The sequence below is a fragment of the Heptranchias perlo genome, chromosome 15 (genome assembly GCF_035084215.1).
Source record: "Heptranchias perlo isolate sHepPer1 chromosome 15, sHepPer1.hap1, whole genome shotgun sequence".
Taxonomy (NCBI): Eukaryota; Metazoa; Chordata; class Chondrichthyes; order Hexanchiformes; family Hexanchidae; genus Heptranchias; species Heptranchias perlo.
The window spans coordinates 38,095,081-38,120,724 of NC_090339.1; the positions used below are offsets into that span (position 1 = coordinate 38,095,081).

Here is a 25,644-nt window from a genome sequence, read left to right on the forward strand (position 1 = left end):
TCCAGAAGAAGATGGCTGACGGTCTCGTCTCCACCGCAGCCTCCTCGGGGACAGCACGCGGTGGCGCTGAGAGTCCGGGAGTGCATGAAGGATCTGACTGGAAGGGCCCTTCTCACCACCAGCCAAGCTAGGTCTTGGTGCTTGTTTGAAAGCTCTGGTGACGAGGCGTTTTGCCAAATGACGTTGACAGTTTGCTCGGGGAACCAACCGACAGGATCCACCATCTCCTTTTCCCGCAGGGTCTCGAGGACGTTACGTGCGGACCACTTGCTGATCGCCTTGTGGTCAAAGGTGTTTTTCTGCACAAACTTTTCCACGAAGGACAGGTGGGGCGGAATGGTCAAACTGGATGGAGCGTTCCGTGGCAGCGTGGCCAGGCCCATCCTTCTCAACACCGGGGACAGGTAGAACCTCAGCACGTAGTGACACTTTGTGTTTGCGTACCGAGGGTCTATGCACAGCTTGATGCAGCTGCACACAAAGGTGGCCATCAGGATGAGGGCCATGTTGGGCACGCCCTTCCCCCCTTTCTCTGGAGATTTGTACATCGTGTCCCTGCAGACACGGTCCATTTTTGATCTCCAGACAAAGTGGAAGATGGCTCGGGTGACTGATCTAATTGCGGATTCTCTCCCCAAACCCCATTTTGGAAAGCACGTCCATCATGTATGTGTGGGATATTCTGTCAAAGGCCTTCTCCTGGTCCAGGCTGATCAGGCAGGTGTTCACCCCACTGTCCTGTACGTAGGCAATCGTATCCCTGAGTAGTGCCAGGCTATCTGAGATCTTCCTGCCGGGTGCGGCGCAGGTCTGATCGAGGTGGATCACCACCTCCAGGGCTGACTTGACCCGATTGGCGATGACCTTGGACAGAATTTTGTAGTCCACGTTAAGTAGTGAGATGGGTTGCCAATTTTTGATTTCTTCCCTCTCCCCCTTCTGCTTGTAGATGAGGGTGATGAGGCCTTTCCTCATGGAGTCGGACATGCTGCCTGCCAGGAGCATACCCCCGTATACTTCCAGCAGGTCTGGGCCTATCCAGTCCCACAGAGCTGAGTACAACTCCACCGGTAAGCCGTCACTTCCGGGAGTCTTACTCTTCTCGAAGGAACGGATGGCCTTTGTCAGTTCGTCCAGAGTTAGCGGGTGATCCAGACTCTCCCACTTGCTGTCATCTAGAGCCTCCGTGATAGACGACAAGAAGGCCTGGGAGGCCGCGCTGTCCAGCATAATAGGATTTGCAGATCCTCAGTATGTTGGGCTGCGAGGACGTGACCGAGCCGTCCTCTTCCTTCAGGCTGCTGATCACAGAGCTCTCTCTGTGCACCTTTTGGAAGAAGAAGCGCGAGCAAGTCTCGTCCTGCTCCACGGAGCGGACTCTGGACCGGAAGATGATCTTGGAGGCCTCGGAGGCAAAGAGCGAGGCTTGCTGGTCCTTCACCTTTCTGAGTTCCTCCCTGACATCGATCCCCAGTGACTGCAGCAGGAGAAGATTCTGCATGCTTTTCTGGAGTTGGGACGTTTCCCTCTGCCTCTCTCTTTCGCCTTCTGAACACCTTTGAGGATGAAGAACCTCTTGATGTTCGCCTTGATGGCTTCCCACCAGTGCACTGGGGAATCAAAGAGGGGCTTTACGGTTCTTCAACCTTTGTAATCCCTCGTCAGTTCCTCAATGTTTCCAGGGGTCAACAGTTTCACGTTCAGCTTCCATGTCCCCCTGCCCACTCTCTGATCGTCCTGTAGGTGACAGTCGGCCAGGAGGAGGCAGTGGTCAGAGAAGAACACCGGTGTGACCTTGGTGGATCTGACCTTGAGCTTCCGGGACACAAACAGGAAGTCTATCCTGGAACGGACGGACCCGTCTGGTCTGGACCAGGTGTGTTGACGCGCCGCTCTGTCTGCGGGGTTGCTGAAGACGTCGCACAGCTTGACGTCTTTCACCGCTTCCATCAGGAGTTTGGACGTGGAGTCCAGTTTGTTGTCGGCTCTGCCGGATCATCCAGCTGCATCGATGATGCAGTTGAAGTCACTGCCAAGAATGATCGGCCTGGACATCGCCAGCAGCAGTGGGAGCTGCTGGAAGACGGCCAGCCGCTCGTTCTTCAGAGCCAGGGCGTACATGTTGATCAGCTGGAGCGCAGCGTTTTTGTACATTACGTCTGCTACGAGGAGACGGCCCCCCACCACCTCCTTTACTTCGGTGATGGTGAAGTTGCCGCCCCGCAGCAGAATCCCCAGGCCAGAGGCACGGCAATCGTTGCCTCCCGACCAGATCGACGGCCCGTGGGCCCACCGCTGCGACCGTTGCCGGTAATTGCTGAGGTGCGGCAGGCCGCACTCCTGCAAGAACAGCAGGTCACTCTTGACCTTGACCAGGAGTCCAAGGTCGACACACATCGCGTTGTGCATTTAACGCTATGCACGTTAATGGATGCGACTTTCAGACCCATTTTAACAACAGTTTAAAGTCTCACCCGACAGTCCGTTTGCTGTTTCCAGTTCTTGTCTGTGTCTCTGCATCCAGGTGATCTGTGCAAAGTGTTCCACACTCCCTGAGCTGAGGTACGAGTCCTGTTCTGCCTCAGAGAGGGAGTCGTCATTCCGCCGGGGTGACGTTGGCGGCGTGGTGTCAGGTGAAGAGTCCGTGAGATCCTCGATCGGTTGGGGCTCCTCGTTGCTGCTCCCAGTTTGCCGGAGCCGTTCTTCGCTCTCTGCGGTGCTGCTCCCAGTGTCCCGGAGCTGGTGTACGCTGGGCACTACGCTGCTGCTGGCGTCCCAGAGCTCGAGGGTGCTTGAGGCATTGTCGCTCCCAGTGTTCTGGCGATGGGGGCTGCTGATCGCGTCGGTGTCACCTTGGACGTTTTGCCGCTTTCGGTGGGACGTCTGACCGCTTCGCTCCTGTCATCCCTCCTCGTCAGACACGGGGTAGTCGCTGCAGTCCGACTGCGACTCGAGTGCTCTTTTACCCCGGTTGCAGTGTCGGCAGGAGCTCGTTTCCTTTCCTCTGGCTTCCTCTTTCTGTTCTTCTTGCTCACCAGCTGCCATTCTTCCGCTGCTGCCTCCTCATCCATGGACTCTGTCGTCTGGTGGGGAGGCTCGGAGCTGGGTGTCGAGGTCTGGCATTTTTCAGCTTGACCTTTTCCTTGCTCCTTGTCTTCTTGGGTCAGGGACTTCTTGGAGGGGGTTGCGGCCGGGCGAGGGTTCTTGGCCTTCTTTGGGGCAGCCTTGCTTGTTGCCCCCTTCGCCTCCGCTGTGTTGCTCTTGGCCACCTGGGTGTAGCTGAAGCTGCGTTTGGGGCAGACCCTGTAGAGATGGCCTTCCTCCCCGCACAGGTTGCAGCGCTTGCTCTCCTTGCAGTCCTTAGTCTGGTGCCCTTCCTGCTTGCAGTTCTTGCAGACGGTTGCAGTGCAGGAGGCCGCCATGTGGCCAGATTTGCCGCAGGTGCGACAGACTCTGGGTTGCCCCATGTACATGATGTACCCTCGACTTCCTCCGATGACGAAGCTGGAGGGGTGGTGTCGGATGTTTCCGTGGGCATCCACTCTCAACGTTGCCGTGACCTCCCTCTTGCTGGTCCAGATCCTCAACTGGTCGGTGACGTCAACGCTGTTCTTCGCCCCATTGACGTATCTGGCGAGGAACGTCAGCACATCGACGACCGGGACGTGTGGGTTGTACATGTGTACAATCAGCTTCCGATTCCTCTGCGTTGGGAGGGTGAAGAGCGGCTCCGCAGTGAGAATCGCCAGCGGTCCTTCGCTCCCCTTCTCCTCGAAGACCTGAAGAAGCTTCTGGCATCCAGCGATGGTCTTAAAGGTGACATCAAAGTATCCACTTCGAGGGAAATCCTGTAGGCAGAAGATGTCCATTGCTTTGAATCCACAGCACTCGACCAAAACTCGTCTCACGGAAAACGCACGATCCATCGGCGTCACGCTTTCAACTGTCTTTACCGTCACCCTGACGGTGTTTGGCACACCACGGCCAAGTGCCCGGGTGCCCTTCACTGCCATTGCAGTATTGATGTCGTCCCTATGCAAATTTAGGGGCGGAGCCAGCAGACGAATCGACCAATCGCAGCAAAGTCCGCACTTTGCGAGCACAAGGTCACAGCCAGCGTTCCAATCCGCTCAGATCCAAATAAGCCCGAATAGGAACACACTTGATCTTGATCTTAGCCAAAAGGCCGAGAAGCGATATAATCTCTCTTCCATAATCTAACCCTTGGAGCCCTGGTAACATTCTAGTGAATCTGCGCTGCACTCCTTCCAAGGCCAATATATCCTTTCTAAGGTGCGGTGCCCAGAACTGTACACAGTACTCCAGATGTGGTCTAACCAGGGTTTTGTATAGCTGTAGCAAAACTTCCTCCTCTTTATATTCTAGCCCTCATCTTATAAAGGCTAACATTTCATTAGCCTGTTTGAGTTTTTTTTTTGTAACTGACTACTACATTATAAAATTATCTCTGAAGCACTGGTCTAAGGAGTAGTCTTCTGTAGAAGCAAGCTGTGTGGAAAAGATGATCTTTTCTCATTCTGATATTTATTTTCCTGTGCACCTTGAAACCAGGGTGGGAACGAAAAGTGTGGAAGAGGTAAACATTTAAAGCTGAGTTAGAGATATAAAATGAAATAATCTGGAGGAGATGAACTCTGGAAGATAAGGGAGGAGATGAAGCCTAAAAGGGGTGGGCAAGATGAACCCAAGAAGCTGTAAGAGAATAGATAATTAAAATTGTGATAGTTGGATCTTTGAAGGTGTTGGGGAGGAACAAATCAAACCACTGTCCCAGAGATGAAACTATACCGTTCCAAACATTATTTCATCAAGTTCCTCCATTTGAGAAAGATTAAAGACTTACATCCTCTCTCTCTGGGCTGGATTTGAGCCCTGGCCTAGATCTCAGTCCTTTAATGCACTGTGCCAGCCCAGTCAAAAAACTCCACATTGTCTTAATGTATTTCTGGCCCAAGTTCACACAGCAGTGGAGCCTGGGCCTGAAAACACACAGAAAAGATGTCAGTGAAATGACAACATATCACCATGCCTGTGGCATGTGACGCCAAGATATCTGTATTGAACTTCATAAACAAGCTCTGAATCTTTCTGTGGGAGTACTGACACCACTCCACATTTGCTGTACACTCCTGTGCTGCATGAACATGCTGGGAATTAATCATCGATTTGCCAAAGGCCTGAAAGTTAATTATTAAATTGAATCAACTGAAACATAGAATTTGTGGAGTATTCAGTTTTTTTTAAGTTGCTATAATATCTATTTTCAAAATCCTAATTGTTTACAGCTAATCCTGCAACATTACCCCTCTGTGGGTTCTTTGCCCTAAGTAACTTGATTATTATCCAAACTAACAGCCCTTTCTTATTAAGTTTAACAAAACAGTTTTTATTTTATACAAGTAGTATTTCCTGTAAAATATTTTTAAATTAAACCACCACAGGACAGCATTAAGGTATTAACCAGATTTGCTCTGCTTTATGCATTCATTATTTTTTTTAACTTGTGGAAAGCCTTCCATCTGAGTAATATTCTGTTAATATACATTGGACAGGATAAATGTCATTTCTGAATTGGTTTAACCTTGAGTATCAGGTCATTTTAACTATAGATTATCAGGGCCATTGTTTTCACCCCATACAATTTTCACTTGTCTTCACATTCTTCTCTCCTTATCATGTTATTACCTTTGGATGTAATTTATTTTTTCCCGCCTCCATCTTTTTCTTCATCTGCCTTTGCTTCCTGGTTCTTTGTTCCTTTTCCCTTTCCTCCATCTTTCTTTTCTCCCTAACTTTGCTGTCTAATGTTCCATATTTATTTTCCCTCTCTGCCCTTTGTCCATCTTCCATCACTTCCTTTGCTTGTGTTTTGTATCTTCTGCCCACCTCAATCTTTGAATAGGTATCCAAATCACTGATGCCTTCATCACTCAACCTCGCCAATATGTCCTGCCAACTCCACTGAAGCCGCAACTCTTGTAGGATAATCCTACAAGATAATTCATATACACTGATAATGGGAGATTCACTGATTCCAATGTTATTTTCTTGTCTCCTGTGTTGAAGCATGATTTATTTTAAGAAGTTTTAATCTACAATCTTGAACTTTCATTAGCTGGAATAAAATCCAAAATACTAGACCTCCACGTTTTTCCACATATCTTTCAATCAGGCACAAGGGTTAAAAATTCATACAAAGAGGACTTAATTGCAATCCTAGCCTTTGTGACTGTCTAAGGGACAGAAATAACCATGGTTAAATTATTACACAACTTGAATTGTATCTCATTTCATCAAATGGAGCTGATTTGATTTTATTCTTGTATGGTTCTCAAAAAATACTTTAAAAGAAATGATAGGTCTTGGTAGAAACTCCTCCTAAACTTTTCATTGTGTAATTACAGTCTTATGGGGCAGCAGAATGTGAATGTGCTAACTCTTTCCATGATCAGTTCTAATATCGCAGAGTTGCCCTCAGAATAGCACTTTGTGGCAAAGTTATCTAGTTTTATCTGTAAGTTAATTAGTTTTAAACTTTGCTGTCTTATTTATTGGATTGAAATTATTTTAGTTAGAAAAATATTGTACAAGAGGTACCATAGTGCTCACTCATAGGATTTGAGTTTGAATCGAACCCAAACCGGTGAGCAGAAGGTCAGCTCTTTCATGCTCCTAAATGAAATGGGTTTGGTCAGTCTTAGTCCACAGGTTTGAAGAATAAAACTGATCAGAATTCAACACTAGTTTGCACTATTAGAAACCAAGAAGATGGTTGGTGCAGGAAATGGAAAAAATCATACTGGTTCAGCAAGGTGCACTTTTGAGGTTGGCATTAAACTAATGCCAACCTCAAATTAAACTAATGCCAAACTAATGCCAACCTCAATTCGAAAATCTCATTTCCACACCGTTCACCTGACTAAGGAGGAAGCCTCCGAAAGCTTGTGGAATTTAAAATAAATTTGTTGGACTATAACTTGGTGTTGTAAAATTGTTTACAATATATCACTAGAGGCAGTGTTGAGGGAGCTTTACTCCGCATCTATTTCATGCTATACCCAACCTGGGTTAATTGATGAGGCAGTGTAACAGAAGCGTTATAATACATCTAATTTATGCTGTATTTGATTTGGAGTGCTTAATGTCAATACTGGGTGGTTAAAATATTCCTATTCCCCAGAACTGAGAGATCTCACCACAATAAGACAGCCCATAAAAATTATATCATTTTAGATTGGCTACAAGCTGACTTAAGCCACCTGATGCCCAAGTATGCAGAATATCCAACCAGTCGCATATTTTTCTGGGGGAGTCGTACAACACCAGGTTATAGTCCAACAGCTTTATTTGAAATCACAAGCTTTTGGAGCTTTGCTCCTTCGTCAGGTGAGTGAAGGAGCAAAGCTCCGAAAGCTTGTGATTTCAAATAAAGCTGTTGGACTATAACCTGGTGTTGTACGACTCCGTACATTTGTCCACCCCAGTCCATCACCGGCATCTCCACATCATATTTTTTCTGGAGCTGAGCAATTCCGAATCAGCTGATGAAGTGATCTGAAGTTGTGGCCCCCCTATTGCCATCAATAGGGGCTGCTCCAGGATACAGCCAAAGCAATGGTATGGCAAGAAGACTTGGCATTACAGGACACTGCTCAGACAAGATATTTGATGTTTTTAATAATGTCAATGAATTTCTTTAATACCTTTTTCTGTTCTTTTGCAATAGGTTACGGGGAGTACTTTAAACAAAAAGTCCCCCCTAGACTTTCTTTCCTCCTTTACATAAATAAATGATGGTGAAATATTATAGTTTGATGATCAAAATATAGCCAGCTGGGCAAATGGAAATTCAGGTCCTGTTCTTCTGTTCTTTGATCTGGTATTTCAGAGTGTTACTGAGGGATTGCTGCACTGTCAAGTGCAGTCTTTCAGATGAGATGTTAAATCAAGGCCCCACCTGCAACCTCAAGCGAACAAAAAAGATTCCATAATGCTATTCGAAGAAGGGCAGAGAAATTCTCCCAGTGTCTTGACCACTATTTATCCTTCAACCAACATCACCACAACAGATTATCCGGTCATTTATCCTCATTGCTGTTTGTAGGACTTTGCTGTGTGCAAATTGGCTGCTGTGTTTTCCTACATAACAATAGTGACTACACTTCAAAAGTATTTAATTGGCTGTGAATCACTTTAAGATGTCCTGAGGTCAAAACAGGCAGTATATACATGTAAATTCTTTGTTTCTTGTTCCTGATGTGTATCTTTCAGTTTCTCTTAAGTGTGTGAGAATTGAAAATGTGCCTCCCTTGTCCTGTGAGGCCTTGTTCCTTCTCACATTTTGGGATGTTCAACCAATTTGCTGCAGAAAGATTTAACAACCTTCATTGTTTCACCAGAAGACAGGCCACATTCCTTAGACCGGTCTATCTGGCTTAGGTGAAAAACATATCTCCCCACCCCCACCCAGTAGCTCTGGCTGCAAAGTGGCTTTTAAACCTTTGTGAACTCAAATTTAATTTCAAAGTAATGTTTCAATATAAATCATAACAAGATCTTTCTGTGGCAAAATGTGAACAATGCCCCAAAATGTGACCTCCCTCAGCTGTGTATTTCCCACTAATCCTGAATCTCAAATACAATTTACTGCCTACTTCCACCTCTGTAACCTCCCGTCTCCGCCCCTGCCTCAGCTCATCTGCTGCTGAAATCCTCAGCCATGCCTTTGTTACCTCCAGACTGGACTAATCCAATGCTCTCCTGGCCGTCCTCCCATCTTCCACTCTCCATAAACTTGAGTTCATCCAAATCTCTGCTGCCCATATCCTAACTTGCACTAAGTCCCGTTCACCCATCACCCTTGTGCTCGCTGACCTACATTGGCTACCGGTCCGGGAATGCCTCAATTTTACAATTCTCATCCTTGTTTTCAAATCCCTCCGTGGCCTCACCCCTCCCTATCTCTGTAACCTCCTCCAGCCCTATAATCCTCCGAGATCTCTACGCTCCTCCAATTCTTGCTTCTTGCACATCCCCGATTTTAATCGCTCCACCATTGGCAGCCATGCCTTCAGCTGCCTTACAATTGGGAATTCCCTCGCTAAACCACTCCGGTCTTCTACCGGGCTCTCCTCCTCTCTAAAACCTACCTCTTAATGTCTCCTTCTGGGGTTCGATGTCAAATTTTGTTTGAAAATCCCTCCAATGAAGCGCCTTGGGACATTTTACTATGTTAAAGGTGCTATATAAATGCAAGTTGATATGAGTATGGGTGCTTTAACTGCACTTGGGAGCCCTCTTTCTATCTCATTTCTAGTTTATAGGTTCAGTTTAACGCTGCTTTTACATTGCACGAGGCCCTTAATAGCGCTTCAGTCTTCTTGGTCTTAGTGAGTTCTGATGTGGAGATGCCGGTGATGGACTGGGGTTGACAATTGTAAACAATTTTACAACACCAAGTTATAGTCCAGCAATTTTATTTTAAATTCACAAGCTTTCGGAGGCTTCCTCCTTCCTCAGGAAAACATTTACCTGAGGAAGGAGGAAGTCTCCGAAAGCTTGTGAATTTAAAATAAAATTGCTGGACTATAACTTGGTGTTGTAAAATTGTTTACAATCTAACCTTCACTAACTCTCCCTGATAAATCCTGCACTCTTCATTGTAGCACGTTTTGATGTTCCCTGCCCCCCTCAATGTAGTACTGATGTGGAGATGCTGGTGATGGACTGGGGTGGACAAATGTAAGAAATCTTACAACGCCAGGTTATAGTCCAACAAATTTATTTTAAAATCACAAACTTTCGGAGATTATCCCCTTCGTCAGGTGAATTCACCTGACGAAGGGGATAATCTCCGAAAGCTTGTGATTTTAAAATAAATTTGTTGGACTATAACCTGGTGTTGTAAGATTCCTTACATCAATGTAGTACGTTCTGATAAATCCTGCATCCTTCACTGTAGCACTTTCTGATATACCCTGCCTCCCTTACTAGCACTTTCTGATATATCCTACCCTATTCACTAACATTTTCTGATATATACCACATGCCTCACTAGCACACTACGCTCTCTAGCATGCTTTATGTTGCTCTCAGAAATGACAATGTTACAGAACTAAGTATTTTCTTTTTCAATTTTCTCCCCTCTTCTCCTAAAAGTGTTGACTACCTGTTGGGCACAGTTTCATGGGCACTGGCAGTCCACCACTACCTCACTCTAGTGGCCATTTGTCATGTGCTAGATAGTGAATGTTGGCAAGCTAACACTGTGGAGGGCATCACTGCCAATCTCAGTCCTACTGCCACCCGATATTCATACACATGCACATTCAGGAGTGGAAACCCGGTCTGTTTTATCCCCTCCTTAACCCAGGAGTGCAAAGGCCAGTTGCAGTACTTCTATTGACAACCTGGTTGAGTCATCTGGGTGCTTAAATGATTCTTTGATAGTTTATAGGCTTTAGAGATGGTTTTGTCCTGGATAAACACTGTGCAGTATGAATAAGATCACCAAACTCCAGATGGGACCTGGCAGGGATTCTAAATAGGTTTTAGTTCAAATTCTTATAGTGGGAATAATGATTGTTGATTTGTCACATTGTAGTAATTATGTGCAATGTGTGATCGACTGTTCTTTCTTCTCATGGAACTTTATGGTCTAGAAAAATTCCACTTAAGTTAAGCTTGCCCAAATCAACCACTTCACTCTGCTGGAACTATTTTGTTCATTTTAATTTTAGTAGGAGTATTTGTGGTTCCCTCTATTTCTCCCCAGGTCTCCAATCTCCCTGGGTCCTGAACCACCTGTGGCTAAATGGTCAGGTGGCTGACCTTCTCCAAGTGGACTGCTTTACTGATCTAATGTACGTCCCCCTCTTTTTTTTCCTCCCCGTTTTGGGGTGAGGGGGTCACACCTGGTCTGTACTTCTGTACGGCAGCATAGCCGAGGTGGGTAACACGGTTTTATGGGAAAATTCAGCATGAGTTCTACCACTACCAGGGCACTGAATATCACCGTTTCCTATTGTGACCCTCCACTGGCAACTACTGGAACTAATCTTAAAATAGCCAGCTTTTCATAAATCCATACAAATTTCAGTACAAAATGAAGCCATTTGATCCATGGTGCCTGTGTCAGTGTGACCTCCCCATCCAGAGATTTCTACACTAATCCCAAATTCATGTTCTTTTCCCATACCCTTTAATATAACTCTTCAACTCCTTCCTAAGTGATGTGAATTAATTGTAGTAATGCATTCCATACCCTAATAACTGTTTGCATGAAAAATTCATTCTAAGCTCCCCATTATATTTCTAAACTAATCCTCAGTTTATAGCCACTCGCAACCAATTTACTGTCCAGCGGAAATAAACTTTCACTAGTGTCTCATACATTTTCATGATTTTGAACACTTGCATTCAATCCCCTTAACCTTTTCTAAGGCACTGCTATGACAGTGTGCAATACTTATGATTTCTGACATCATCCCCAGATGTTTACTGTTGATGGTGTTGCACACTTTGTTCATTAGAAATCCTCCAAAACAAGGCTGTATTCCTATCCTGACATCTATATCTGGAGAGCATTAACAGGCTGGCACATTGTATGGCATATCTGTGATCTGAATGTTGAAAACCTTTGAAGCCCACAGGTTTCCAAAATGATTAAATATTTTCCAAGCAAAGTTCCACTTGGGTAGACCTAATGACTAATGGACGTGTGTGTGTGTTTTTTTTATTCGTTCATGGGATGTGGGCATTGCTGGCAAAGACAGCATTTATTGTCCATCCCTAATTGCCTTCTTGAACCGCTGCAGTCCGTGTGGTGAAGGTTCTCCCACAGTGCTTTTAGGTGGGAGTTCCAGGATTTTGACCCATCGATGATGAAGGAACGGCGATATATTTCCAAGTCAGGATGGTGTGTGACTCGGAGGGGAACGTGCAGGTGGTGGTGTTCCCATGTGCCTGCTGCCCTTGTCCTTCTAGGTGGTAGAGGTCGCGGGTTTGGGAGGTGCTGTTGAAGAAGCATAGGCGAGTTGCTGAAGTGCATCCTGTGGATGGTACACACTGCAGCCACGGTGCGCCAGTGGTGAAGGGAGTGAATGTTTAGGGTGGTGGATAGGGTGCCAATCAAGCGGGCTGCTTTGTCCTGGATGGTGTCGAGCTTCTTGGGTGTTGTTGGAGCTGCACTCATCCAGGCAAGTGGAGAGTATTCCATCACATCCTGATGTGCCTTGTAGATGGTGGAAAGGCTTTGGGGAGTCAGGAGGTGAGTCACTTGCTGCAGAATACCCAGCCTCTGACCTGCTCTTGTAGCCACAGTATTTATGTGGCTGGTCCAGTTAAGTTTCTGGTCAACGGTGACCCCCCAGGATGTTGATGGTGGGGGATTCGGCAATGGTAATGCTGTTGAATGTCAAGGGGAGGTGGTTAGACTCTCTCTTGTTGGAGATGGTCATTGCCTGGCACTTGTCTGGCGCGAATGTTACTTGCCACTTATCAGCCCAAGCCTGGATGTTGTCCAGGTCTTGCTGCATGCGGTCATGGACTGCTTCATTATCTGAGGGGTTGCGAATGGAGCTAAACACTGTGCAATCATCAGCGAACATTCCCATTTCTGACCTTGTGATGGAGGGAAGGTCATTGATGAAGCAGCTGAAGATAGTTGAGCCTAGGACACTGCCCTGAGGAACTCCTGCAGCAATGTCCTGGGACTGAGAAGATTGGCCTCCAACAACCACTACCATCCTCCTTTGTGCTAGGTATGACTCCAGCCACTGGAGAGTTTTCCCCCTGATTCCCATTGACATCAATTTTACTAGGGCTTCTTGGTGCCACACTCGGTCAAATGCTGCCTTGATGTCAAGGGCAGTCACTCTCACCTCACCTCTGGAATTCAGCTCTTTTGTCCATATTTGGACCAATGCTGTAATGAGGTCTGGAGCCAAGTGGTCCTGGCGGAACTCAAACTGAGCATTGGTGAGCAGGTTATTGGTGAGTAAGTGCCGCTTGATAGCACTGTCGACGACACCTTCCATTACTTTGCTGATGATTGAGAGTAGACTGATGGGGCAGTAATTGGCCGGATTGGATTTGTCCTGCTTTTTGTGGACAGGACATACCTGGGCAATTTTCCACATTGTTGGGTAGATGCCAGTGTTGTAGCTGTACTGGAACAGCTTGGCTAGAGGCGCAGCTAGTTCTGGAGCACAAGTCTTCAGCACTACAGCTGGGATGTTGTCGGGGCCCATAGCATTTGCTGTATCCAGTGCACTCAGCCGTTTCTTGATGTCACGTGGAGTGAATCGAATTGGCTGAAGACTGGCTTCTGTGATGGTGGGGATATCGGGAGGAGGCCGAGATGGATCATCCACTCGGCACTTCTGGCTGAAGATGGTTGCAAACGCTTCAGCCTTGTCTTTTGCATTCACGTGCTGGACCTTGCCACCATTGAGGATGGGGATGTTTACAGAGCCCCCTCCTCCCGTTAGTTGTTTAATTGTCCACCACCATTCACGACTGGATGTGGCAGGACTGCAGAGCTTCGATCTGATCCGTTGGTTGTGGAATCGCTTAGCTCTGTCTATAGCATGTTGCTTCCGCTGTTTAGCGTGCATGTAGTCCTGAGTTGTAGCTTCACCAGGTTGGCACCTCATTTTTAGGTACGCCTGGTGCTGTTCCTGGCATGCTCTTCTGCACTCCTCATTGAACCAGGGTTGATCCCCTGGCTTGTTGGTAATGGTGGAATGAGGAATATGCCGGGCCATGAGGTTACAGATTGTGCTGGAATACAATTCTGCTGCTGCTGATGGCACGGCGATAATGCCACACAACACGTTGGATGGCGTCCTCAGTGCAAAGACGGAACTTTGTCTCCACATGGACTGTGCGGTGGTCACTCCTACCAATAGTTTCATGGACAGATGCATCTGTGACAGGTAGACTGGTGAGGACGAGGTCAAGTAGGTTTTTCCCTCGTGTTGGCTCGCTCACCACCTGCCGAAGGCACAGCCTGGCAGCTATATCCTTCGCTATATCCTTCAGGATTCGGCCAGCTCAGTCAGTAGTGGTGCTACCGAGCCACTCTTGGTGATGGAGGAAGCACTGAGGGTAGCAAGGGCACAGAATATACTCTGGATGGGGGACATAAATGTCCAAGTGGTGCTCAACATGGAGGAGGACTGATTCATCAGCTGAGGGAGGACGGTAGGTGGTAATCAGCAGGGGGTTTCCTTGCCCATGTTTGACCTGATGCCATGACATTTCATGGGGGTCCAGAGTCAATGATGAGGACTCCCAGGGCCACTCCCTCGTGTAGGGGAGAGTGTGTGTGTGTGTGTGTAGGTGTAGGGGAGTATATATATGTGTGTGCATGTGTGTATATGTGTGTGTGCGTGTGTGAGTATATGTGTGTGCGCGTGTGTGCGCTTGTGTGTGAGTATGTGTGTGTGCGTGTGTGTGTGTGTGTGCGTGTGTGTGTGTGTGTATGTGTGTGTGCGCGTGTGTGCGTGTATGTGTGTGTGCGTGTGTGTGCGAGTATGTGTGTGCGCGTGTGTGAGTATGAGTGTGTGTGCGCGCGTGTGAGTATGAGTGTGTGTGCGCGCGAGTATGTGTGTGTGCACGTGTGTGTGTGTGTGCACACGAGTATGTGTGTGTGCGCGAGTGTGTGTGTGCGTGAGTATGTGTGTGTGCGCGTGTATGTGTGTGCGCGAGTATGTGTGTGTGTGCGCGTGTGCGCGCGCGGGTGTGTGAGTATGTGTGCGCGGGTGCGTGAGTATTTGTGCGTGTGCATGTGTGCGCGTGTGTGTGTATATGTGTGCACGTGTGTGTGAGTATATGTGTGTGCGCGCGTGTGAGTATATGTGTGTGCGCGCATGTGAGTATGTGTGTGCGCGCGCGTGCGCGTATGTGTGTGTGCGCGTATGTGTGTGTGCGCGTATGTGTGTGTGTGTGTGAGTATATGTGTGTGTGCGAGTATATGTGTGTGTGCGAGTATATGTGTGTGTGCGAGTATATGTGTGTGTGCGCGTGAGTATGTGTGTGTGCGCGTGAGTATGTGTGTGTGCGCGTGAGTATGTGTGTGTGCATGTGTGAGTGTGTGTGCATGTGCGAGAGTGTGTGTGTGCGCGTGAGTGTGCGCGTGCGTGAGTATGTGTGTGTGTGCGCATATGTGTGTGCGAGTGTGTGCGCGCGTGTGTGCATGTGCGAGTATGTGTGCATGCACATGCGTGAGTATGTGCGTGTGCGAGTGTGTGTGCACATGTGTGCGCGTGTGTGAGTAAGTGTGCGCGTGTGTGAGTAAGTGTGCGCGTGTGTGAGTAAGTGTGCGCGTGTGTGTGAGTGTGTGTGTGCGCGAGTGTGTGCGCATGTGTGTGAGTATGTGTGTATGTGTGTGTGCGTGAGTGTGTGAGTATGTGTGTGTGCGTGAGTGTGTGAGTATGTGTTTATGCGCGAGTGTGTATGTGTTTGTGCGCAAGTGTGAGAGTATGTGTTTGTGCGCGAGTATGTGTGTGCGCGAGTATATGAGTGTGTGTGTGTGTGTGCACGCACGCATAGGTGTGTGCGCGCGAGTATAGGTGTGCGCGAGTGTATGTGTGCGTGTGTGTGTGTGTGTATGTGTGCGCGAGTGTATGTGTGCGCGCGTGCACGTGTACTTGTGTGCATGGCGAATATAGTTATTTGGCCAATTATGCTGACAGACTTAGAGACACAGTGTAGTTACCAGGCAGATTGATCCTATATCAATGCCATTTTCACCCCACCTGTTCCCTCCCCTGTCCCACAATAGCAGAGCGGCACCTGTTTTTTTATCATCGCTTTTCTCCCCTCTACTCTTGATGAGCTGAGTTTTGCTGGGGTACAGTTCCAGGGGCACCTTGCCCATGTGGCTGTTAATCATACATACACCTAGACTTTGGCTATTTAGCTATGGGAGGCATCAAAGTCAAGCTTGATCCTTTCTTCAGCCAACCATCAAGGCTCATTGGAGAACTGGTATACCTGATTGCTTTTCCCCCTTTATATTTCAGTTGCACTGAGGCCAATTGCAGTATCCTCACTGTTGTTTTGGTTGAGATCAACTAACTCAGCACAGACGGGGGATCAAACCTGCGACTGTCCCAAAAACATCATTTCTTTTTCATTTCCATCAAAATGAAACACTAATATAAACCAGGATTTACCCTATATCTTCCATTAACAAAATTGTTTTGAATGATCTTGTTTATTCCCTGCCTTTTGATATGTTCTGGTTTAATTCTGAAACACTCAAATGAAATCCTGAAACAGCTGAATATATCACGCAGACTGGAGGAAACTACACTGATTGTACGTCACACAGAGGGTACTGAATATTTGGAATGGATCAGGAACTTTGAGAGATAGAGAGGCATTTGAGAAAATCAATTAAGGGACATCGGTAGTGAACTATATATTCTGTTTTGACCTCTGGGGCTGGTCCAGGTGGACCAAGAAGTCCTTTTCCAGTCCTCTACATTCCTATGTTGATATGTTACTAACTGACTGGCAACTGCCTCAGATTCTGTAAAGATGGCAAGGTGTCAATACTGCATATGTACAATTCGAAATAAAGCAAGTAAATAAATAGTTTACAATTTTCCCTCCTTCTCTCCTGCAAGCCTTTGGATTCCCCGGGTGCCTTCCAGTATCTTCCATAGTGATTAGTCTGCTGGAGAGATGGTGCCCTCCACAGTTGGATAGCCTGCTGACATTTGCACATACAGAATGGCCAATTGGTCAAGATACTAGAAGGCTTCAAGTATCCTTGGATATATATTCTAGTAAGAACCAGCTCCGTCAGGACAGGAGAGAAAATTAGTCAAAAATGATTACATAATGGTGAACATTATTTTAAAAAGCAGAAATGTTCCACTGGTACGGTAAACTGCATCTGAAGTTGTGTTATTGACAGGGGAGAGTAAAGGGGGCTTTATCCAGCATTTGATCTGTGCTATACTTGACCTGGCCAGTGTGAAGCCAGCTATACTCTGTATCTAACCTGTGATATCCATAACCTGGGACTGTTTGATGGGACCATGTTGAGAGCGCTAAGTGTTATGCTAATAAACCGGTGTAAGCTGGGTGGGCCGGGGAGGAAAATTGGGTAGGGAGTGATTGTCAATTTCCCGCCATGCCACAACAGCATTTCCAACACAAGTGACTTCGGCTGTATAATACGTCTAGCCAAATATTTGCGGGCGTATTATAATGAGAGGCAAGTGATGCGAATAAGTCGTGCAATGTATTTCCCATCATGTGCGCTCTAGAAAAGCTGGTATAAATTTTAAAAGGCCAGTCCCCCTAATGTGAATAATCTCAGGGTAATTGATTGCATTAGGGAACTGGGCATTATAGTAAACCAGCCACTTTAAATGTTTTTAACTGTTCCTCTGGGACTGTGGGCCTACTGACTCTGCAGCGATGCACGGAGTGACTTTTTCTTCTCCCCCCACCCATTCCCTACTGGACTCCAGTTTGAAAGCCTATGGTTTACTCTGAATCTAATGAATGCTGTACCTAACCGTGGAATACTTGATGTTGATACTGGGGCCAATTTGTAACTTGGCCAATCAGCATTAATGAGCTGGTAACTTCCTCAAAATAGGGTTGGTAGACTTACCGCCCCATTAATACCGACACTTCGGCTACTGCCATTTTTAAAGCGGCCTAGTGCTGCGCGGCCAAAGCACCCTCCTGTTTCAGGAGGTAGGCTTTTTTAATATGCGAATTGGGGTCCCCTGGTGTACATTGGAACCCGATTGCTATTTTGGGAGACAGCTGGGCAGAGTGTGCACATTCTAACCGACTTTACTGATGGTACAGCTGAAGAGGACCAAAGAAAGTAAGTTTATAATTATTTTTTGGGGGCCATGAGGAGCAGAACTGTAGTTCCCCACCCAGAATACATTCTCTGCTCTTGCTGTCCTCAGTGCTTCCTCCAAATGGTGTTCAACATGGAGTATTGATTCATCAACTGAGGGAGGGTAATCGATGGTAATCAAGTTTCCTTGCCCATGTTTGACCTGAAACCATGAGGCTTCATGAGGTTCGCAGTCAATATTGAAGACACCCGGGGCCACTCCCCACCCCTAACTGTATACCCTGTGGCTCCACCTCTGGTGTGTGTGTCCTGCTGGTGGGACTGGGCATACCTCGGGATGGTGATGGAGGAGTTCAGGACATTGACCCATAGGTATGTTTCCATGAGTGTATTTATGTCAGGCTGCTGTTTGACTAGTCTGTGGAACAGATCTCCCATCTTTGGCATCAGTCCCCAGATGTTAGTGAGGAAGACTTTGCAGGGTCCACAGGGCTGGATGTGCCTTTGTTGTGTCTTGATTCGACGCCTAGGCCACAGTCGAGTGGTCCGTCCGGTTTGATTCTTGTTTTTCTTTCTAGTGGTTACAACTGAATGGCTTTATAGGCCACTTCAGAGAGCAGTTAAGAGTCAACCATGCTGGAGTCACATATAGTCCGGACTGGGTAAGGACAGAAGATTTCCTTCCCTGACGGGCATTGGTAAACAATGTGGGTTTTTCGACAATCTCACAGCTCCAAGGTCACTTTTACAGATACCATTCCAGATTTTAAAATTTATTTCAAATTCTCAAACTGCCGTGGTGGGATTTGAACTCGCGTTCTCTGGATTATTAGTCCAGGATTCTGAATTATTAATAACATGACCAGTATGCTACTGTAGCCACACACTGCTCATTCTGCCCAGTTCCGAGCTAAAATATGCACCCGGTGTCCTATGTAAGTTGTGGGACCCCAATTTGCATAGTAAAAGGGACTACCACCTGTAATGGGCGGGCATTTCGGCTGCTGTACGGTGGACCCTGTTGAAGGTAGCTGCGGGTGGTTTAAACGGGGCGGTAAGCCATTTTTAGACCGCTACTGTCCTATTTACACCGGGGGGCCCCAGTTTAAAATCTAATCCTACAATTCCTTTAAACCTGTGGGTTTCTGTAGTTAGAAGGTTAAAGGTGATCGTTTAAGCATTGTAAGGGGCTAGTTGCTGTACTAAATATTTTAAAGGGGTAGTTCACTCTATTGTGCAAATTAAAGGAGCATAATGCTGCATTGAGCAGTTTAAAGGGCTTGTCACAGTGCTTAGCCATTCAAAGTGGTGAGTCACTATATTGTGATCATTTTAGAGGTGCATCATTATATTGGAGGCGGAATATTCAGGTAGGCTCAGCTCCTCAAACAGCTCACTCTGAAAACTGCAAGCTCCAGTTCCTTTTTTAAAGACGTTTTTGGTTCAACTGAGATTGTAAAAAAAAATGAGTGGCAGTGATCCTGATTGAACTTTACCACATTCTCCTAATTATATACATTTATTTTGATAGCAGTATTCCTTTAAATTCCTCGGCATTTCTCCATTAACCTGCATATTAAGGTGACAGTGATGATGCATCTGATGCAGTGTCTTATAATCCAATTTACAATTTTGGAGCATTTAAGAACATAAGAACATAAGAAATAGGAGCAGGAGTAGGCCATCCGGCCCCTCGAGTCTGCTCCACCATTCAACAAGATAATGGCTGATCTTCTCCCTCAACGCCATTTCCCTGCACTATCCCCATATCCTTTGATGCCTTTAAAATCTAGAAATCTATCGATCTCTGTTTTGAATGTACTTAATGACTGAGCCCTCTGGGGTAGAGAATTCCAAAGATTCACTACACTCAGTGAAGAAATTTCTCCCCATCTCAGTCCTAAATGGCCTATCCCTTATTCTGAGACAGTGACCCCTGGTTCTAGACTCCCCAGCCAGGGGAAATATCCTCCTTGCATCTACCCTGTCGAGCCCTGTAAGAATTTTGTATGTTTCAATGAGATCACCTCTCATTCTTCTAAACCCTAGAGAATACAGGCTAAGTCTACTCAATCTCTTCTCATATGACAATCCCACCATCTCAGGAATCAGTCTGGTGAACCTTCATTGCACTCCATCTATGACAAGTACATCCTTTCTTAGGTAAGGAGACCAAAATTCTACACAATACTCCAGGTGCGGTCTCACCAAGACCCTATATAATTGCAGCAAGACATCTTTATTCCTGTACTCAAATCCTCTTGTAATAAAGGCCAACATACCATTTGCCTTCTTAATTGCTTGCTGCACCTGCATGTTAACTTTCAGTGACTCATGTACAAGGACTCCCAAGTCCCTTTGAACATTAACATTTCCCAATCTCTCACCATTTAAAAAATACTCTGCATTTCTGTTTTTCCTACCAAAGTGGATAACTTCACATTGTTCCACATTATATTTCATCTGCCATGTTCTTGCCCACTCACTTAGCCTGTCTATATTCCCTTGAAGCCTCTTTGCATCCTCCTCACAACTCACATTCCCACCTAGTTTTGTGTTATCAACAAACTTGGAAATATTACATTTGGTCCCCTCATCCAAATCATTGATATAGATTATGAATAGCTGGGGCCCAAGCACCAATCCCTGTGGTACCCCACTAGTCACAGTCTGCCATCCTGAAAAAGACCTGTTTATTCCTACTCTCTGTTTCCTGTCTGTTAACCAATTCTCAATCCATACCAGTATATTATCCCCAATTCCATGTGCTCTAACTTTGTTCACCAACCTCCTGTATGGAACCTTATCGAAAGCCTTCTGAAAATCCAAATACACTGGTTCCCCCTTATCTATTCTACTAGTTACATCCTCAACGAACACCAATAGGTTTGTCAAATATGATTTCCCTTTCATAAATCCAGGTTGACTCTGCCAAATCCTATTATTATTTTATAAGTGGCCTGTTATCACATCCTTTATAATAGATTCTAGCATTTTCCCCACTACTGATGTCAGGCCATCAGGTCTGTAGTTCCCTGTTTTCTCTCTCCCTCCTTTCTTAAATAGTGGGGTTACGTTTGCTACCCTACAATCTGCAGGAACCGTTCCAGAATCAATAGAATTTTGGAGGATGACAACCAATGCATCCACTATCTCTATAGCCACCTCTTTCAAAACCCTGGAGTGTAGATCATCAGGTCCTTGGGATTTATCGACTTTCAGTCCCATTAATTTCTCTAGTGATATTTTTTTACTAATACTAATTTCTTTCATTTCCTCATTCTCGGCAGACCCTTGGTTCTCTAGTATTTCTGGGAGTTTTTTTGTGCCTTCTTCCGTGAAGACCGACACAAAGTATTTGTTTAATTTCTCTGCCGTTTCCTTATTCCCCATTATAAATTCTCCCGTCTTTGTCTAAAAGGGACCCACATTTGCCTTTGCCAGTCTTTTCCTTTTACATACCTATAGAAGCTTTTATAGTCCGTTTTTATATTTCTCGCTAGTTTATTCTCATATTCTATTTTCCCTTTCTTTATCAATTTCTTGGTCCTCCTTTGCTGAATTCTAAAATGCTCCCAATCCTCAGGCTTACTGCCTTTTCTGGCAACTTTATATGCCTCGTCCTTTGATTTAATACTATCTTTAATTTCTCTTGTTAGCCATGGTTGGACCATTTTTCCTGTTGGGTTTTTGTGCCTTAAAGGAATATATATTTGTTGCAAATTATGTATTAATTCTTTAAATGCTAGCCATTGCCTGTCTACGGTCATACCTTTTAATGTAGTTCCCCAATCAACCACAGCCAACCTTCGTAGTTTCCTTTGTTTAGATTTAAGACCTAAGCAAAGAGTAGCACGATCCATAATTCAATGATGTCATTGCATCAGTGGTCATATTTGATGGTTAAAGAGTTTATATTTGTGTTGAACTTGAAATAACCTGATCACCATGGTGCCACATATGAGGGGTGCAGTTTTTATTCTCAATTCCATCTGGTCCCCTATCTCGTCCTTGATTAAGCAGGAGGGGGCTCAATGGAGACCAGGCACCATCCCACAAGGAGAGGGGAAGGAAATTGGAAAGAGTGCTACAGTTGTTTGCCTCCAAGCAGCTGCTTAGAGCAGCAATAACAGACCCTTGGAACAGGTCATCCACCTGCATTCTCAGCTGCAGTTACCATGTGGTGTAAGGAGACTAGGGACTAGGAATAAAATAGAGGAAATGACATTCCCTGAAAAACCCATAAATTAAAAATTAACAGATGATGTTTCATTGAGTTAATGCACCCCCTGGTGTGACACCAAGCCATACTTAGCAGGCAAGATCTATCCCAGGTCTGTTAGTTGATCTCAGCCAAGAGTGCACTAGGAGGCTACAAGCTGAACTCAATGCTCCTGGGCTGGGGAGAAGATTAAAAAGTCAGCCTGGGTTCCTATTCGTGATCACTATCAAGTGACTCCTGCTGGAAAGTGAACAGGTGTGACTGTGTTGTCTTCCATGATCAAATAGCCTGCCATCACTTGCTATCTAAGCTCATATATGAAGAATGGAAATTTGGGCAATGTAACAAGGTCTACTGGTGCTTGTGGAATTGTACTCAAAAAAAGTTTAATTTCCTACAAGAGTGGAGGAAAAAGAAAAGGGGATAACATTGGATTATGCACCCCCCCTCCCACAGCAAAAAAAATTAGACAAGAAATTAAAACTGAACAAGCTATTGCAGCACATATTCAGGTCGTGTGGTGTGAACTCAGTTATTGCCAATCCAGCTGCACTTCATGCTGAATTTTTCAAAATGTTCTGTTATTAACTGTTCCAGAAATTGGAAACTCCGCAACACCTTCCTGTTAAAATTCCACAATGAAGTGACAGCGCTTCTTTAATTTGAAGAGGCACTGTCTTCATGAAAAAGTGTGGCAAGCTTTTTATTGGGAAGAGGGACAGCCAGAATTACCATCTGGCATTTTTGGCACAATGATGTCACACAGAAAAACATTGTTGTGTTTCCAAAAAATACATTTGCAAAATACTTTTTTTAATGAAAACATTGTCCTTTTATTTCTTAGCATTCAAAAAGGAATACTAGAAGCACTATTGAGCAGTAAACTAATCAGATCACAATCTCGTGTACAAAATATATTAATCCATTCTCTTCTCAGTTTTGTACAAACACACATTTTCAATTAAAACAGAAAACCCTGGAATTACAAACCAGGTTATATCAGTATCTGACAGAGAAAAGACAAGTCTACGTTTCAGGTGGGACTCGTGATGAAGTTTTGACAAAGGGACTCCAGCAAAAAAGTTAATCTTTCTTTTCTTTCAGGTGCTGACAGACTTGCTGTGCATTTCCAGCATTTTCTGTTTTTATTTCAGATTTTTTGTCTCGAGTTATTACCACAAGAAGAGTAGAGCTTGATGCAGAACAATAAATGAAGAAAGCTACTCCTATTATTTGCAGCGCTATGACAATTTGTGACTTCAGAATTTTCATGCCGAAGCACGTTAGATTTCCTGGATAATTGTTCTTCGTTCTGGTTTTATCATCTTGTGTTCCTTAGAATTTTTACTAGATATCATTTACGCTTGAACAAAAGCACCTGGTTGGAACCAAATCCTGAGCTCTTTTAAGACTGACCAATTCAGAGGAACAATTACCAGATTCATAAGGTGAAAATGACAGGTGGGGGGGAAGGGGAATAAGGACCACAAATCATGCACTCTTAATGGAGAGTGAAGCTTATTGCCATGAATTGCAAGCAAAAACATACTTACACAAGCACAGCTCTAACCCAGTCATTAAATTCCAATAGAGCAATTCACTTCCCATCCACTCCCATTGCATGGAATTGTTATGGATCAAACCCGTTCTCATTCATTCATATTGTTCTGAATTCAAACAGACCAAACTCTCACTGCTCACTGTCACTGTGTAGAATTCCTAATCAAACTGTTATACTGAAATACAAAATATGATCCTGACTGTCAACTGTCGCTCTTTGAATCTCAGTTGATGAAACACGTTTGATCCACTGCTAATATCACCTGGAGTCAGCAGCACAATTTAGAAGATTAATCATTTTAATGTTTTTTTAAAAGAAGTTTTTTTTCCTTAATCCTACTTTCCTCAATTTTTCCTTCTTTCTACAAGAGAAACCCAAACTTGCCATCACTTAACCATTACTTCTTTTCAACATTGATAATGTTCCGCACTATGGGCCTTGGCCATTCATTTGGGCTTCTCCATAAAAATATATTGTTTTCCTAATTAAGTGTTAATTGTTTCTCTTTACCACGATTCTGAATAAATGATTAACATGGACTACGAACAAAAATCTGTCCAAGTTTTTAAAAAACTCATATTTCTTATATTAATCTGAACTAAAGTATCATCATGCTAAGTAAAACAGTGATCAAGTGTTCTCAGGATTCTGTTGTGTTAAACATTAACAGCAGATGCTACAACCAAGTGACAGTTCAATAATTTGATCTTCAATATACTGTGTTTAAAGAATGCATGCATCAGATTCAACAGTACAATAAATTAAATTAAAAATCCTTACCCGTATATTTAAGGAAACAAAAATCACAGTTCTTTGTTTAACTCCAGTTTGTGTGTGATACAGTTTAAGTTCAAATCAATTTCCATTTCACAAATCAATTGTCTCCTCTCTGTCTTTGTCTGTTGCTTTAAGCTAATATCGTTTTCAATGTGGAGATCCAACTCAGAACTCTGTCTGCCTCTGGGGTTAGATCTGGCGTACTGTGCCAGGGCCAGACTGCTGGAATCTCTCTCTATTTCTGTTGCTCGCAGACTCTAGCTGTGCTTGAATATTTCTTCCTTACTGGCTGTGTGGGAGTTTGCATTTTAAATCAGAGTTTCCCTACCATGGACTTGAAAGGTTTCCCCCGCGGTCCTAGTGCCTGAAAGCTCTGGGCTGAATTATAATACAACCTCAAAACTATGGACGCTTCACTCCATTTTGCTTCGCCCATCCATGTTTTTCCATGCTCCATACATTTTAACAGGCACCTTGGGATGTTTTACTACGTTAAAGGCGCTATATAAATGCAAATTGTTGTAATATTCAGCATTTTAATTTATTTTGGTGCTTGTATCAATGTGTACTGTGTTTTGTTTCTTTGCAAAATCTGGACATGTCAAAGCATGTTTCAAAGAATTTTTTTAAATTACTTTTCATCACTTCTGTACTGTATGTACTGACACAGAATTACAGCCATTTCCCTGTTACAAATACTCTGCCAGTCCTGAGGGATATCTGAAATTCTACAATACTATTCCTGTTATTCTGGAGTCACTTTAATACATTGTAAGAAGTGCAAACAAATTTTGGTCTCTAGATTGAAATTTGGGTTTAATGAAGTGGTAGAGAGATAGATACACTGAAGGATTGGAGATGGTACTGAGAAGCTGGTAAGCAGTTTTATTTTTCAGTTCAGCCAAAATAGGACAGTAACTTGTCCCAGGGCAGTTGTCGAGAAAAATTTCCCAGCTTTTCAATGGATTTCCATTTGCGCCACAAGCTTTCCACTTTTGTCTCTATTATACAGATACACGAATTCTTGGCTTGCAAGCCATGGATTGCTGATGACCATTCCATTCTAACTATTTCAGTTGAACTGAGTGTCTATATAAGTTGACACAGGCAAGACAAAGACACAGGTTAATTTGAAAGCTATTATTTGCATACAGCTGAGATGTTGTCAGTCTTTGTCTTACACAAATACAGGAAAATACATGGAGACATTCATACATACATCAC

At 44.8% G+C, this 25,644-nt stretch overlaps 1 protein-coding gene across 1 annotated transcript in view; it reads right to left on the reverse strand.

Moving 5' to 3' along the window:
* prss23 (serine protease 23) overlaps window positions 1–24,664 on the reverse strand; it is a 33,936-nt gene extending 9,272 nt beyond the window's left edge. The window contains exon 1 of the mRNA XM_067996670.1: window positions 24,424–24,664. The gene's annotated coding sequence lies outside the window, so the exon portion shown is untranslated. The remainder of the gene's footprint in view (window positions 1–24,423) is intronic.
* Window positions 24,665–25,644: the final 980 nt, after the last annotated feature.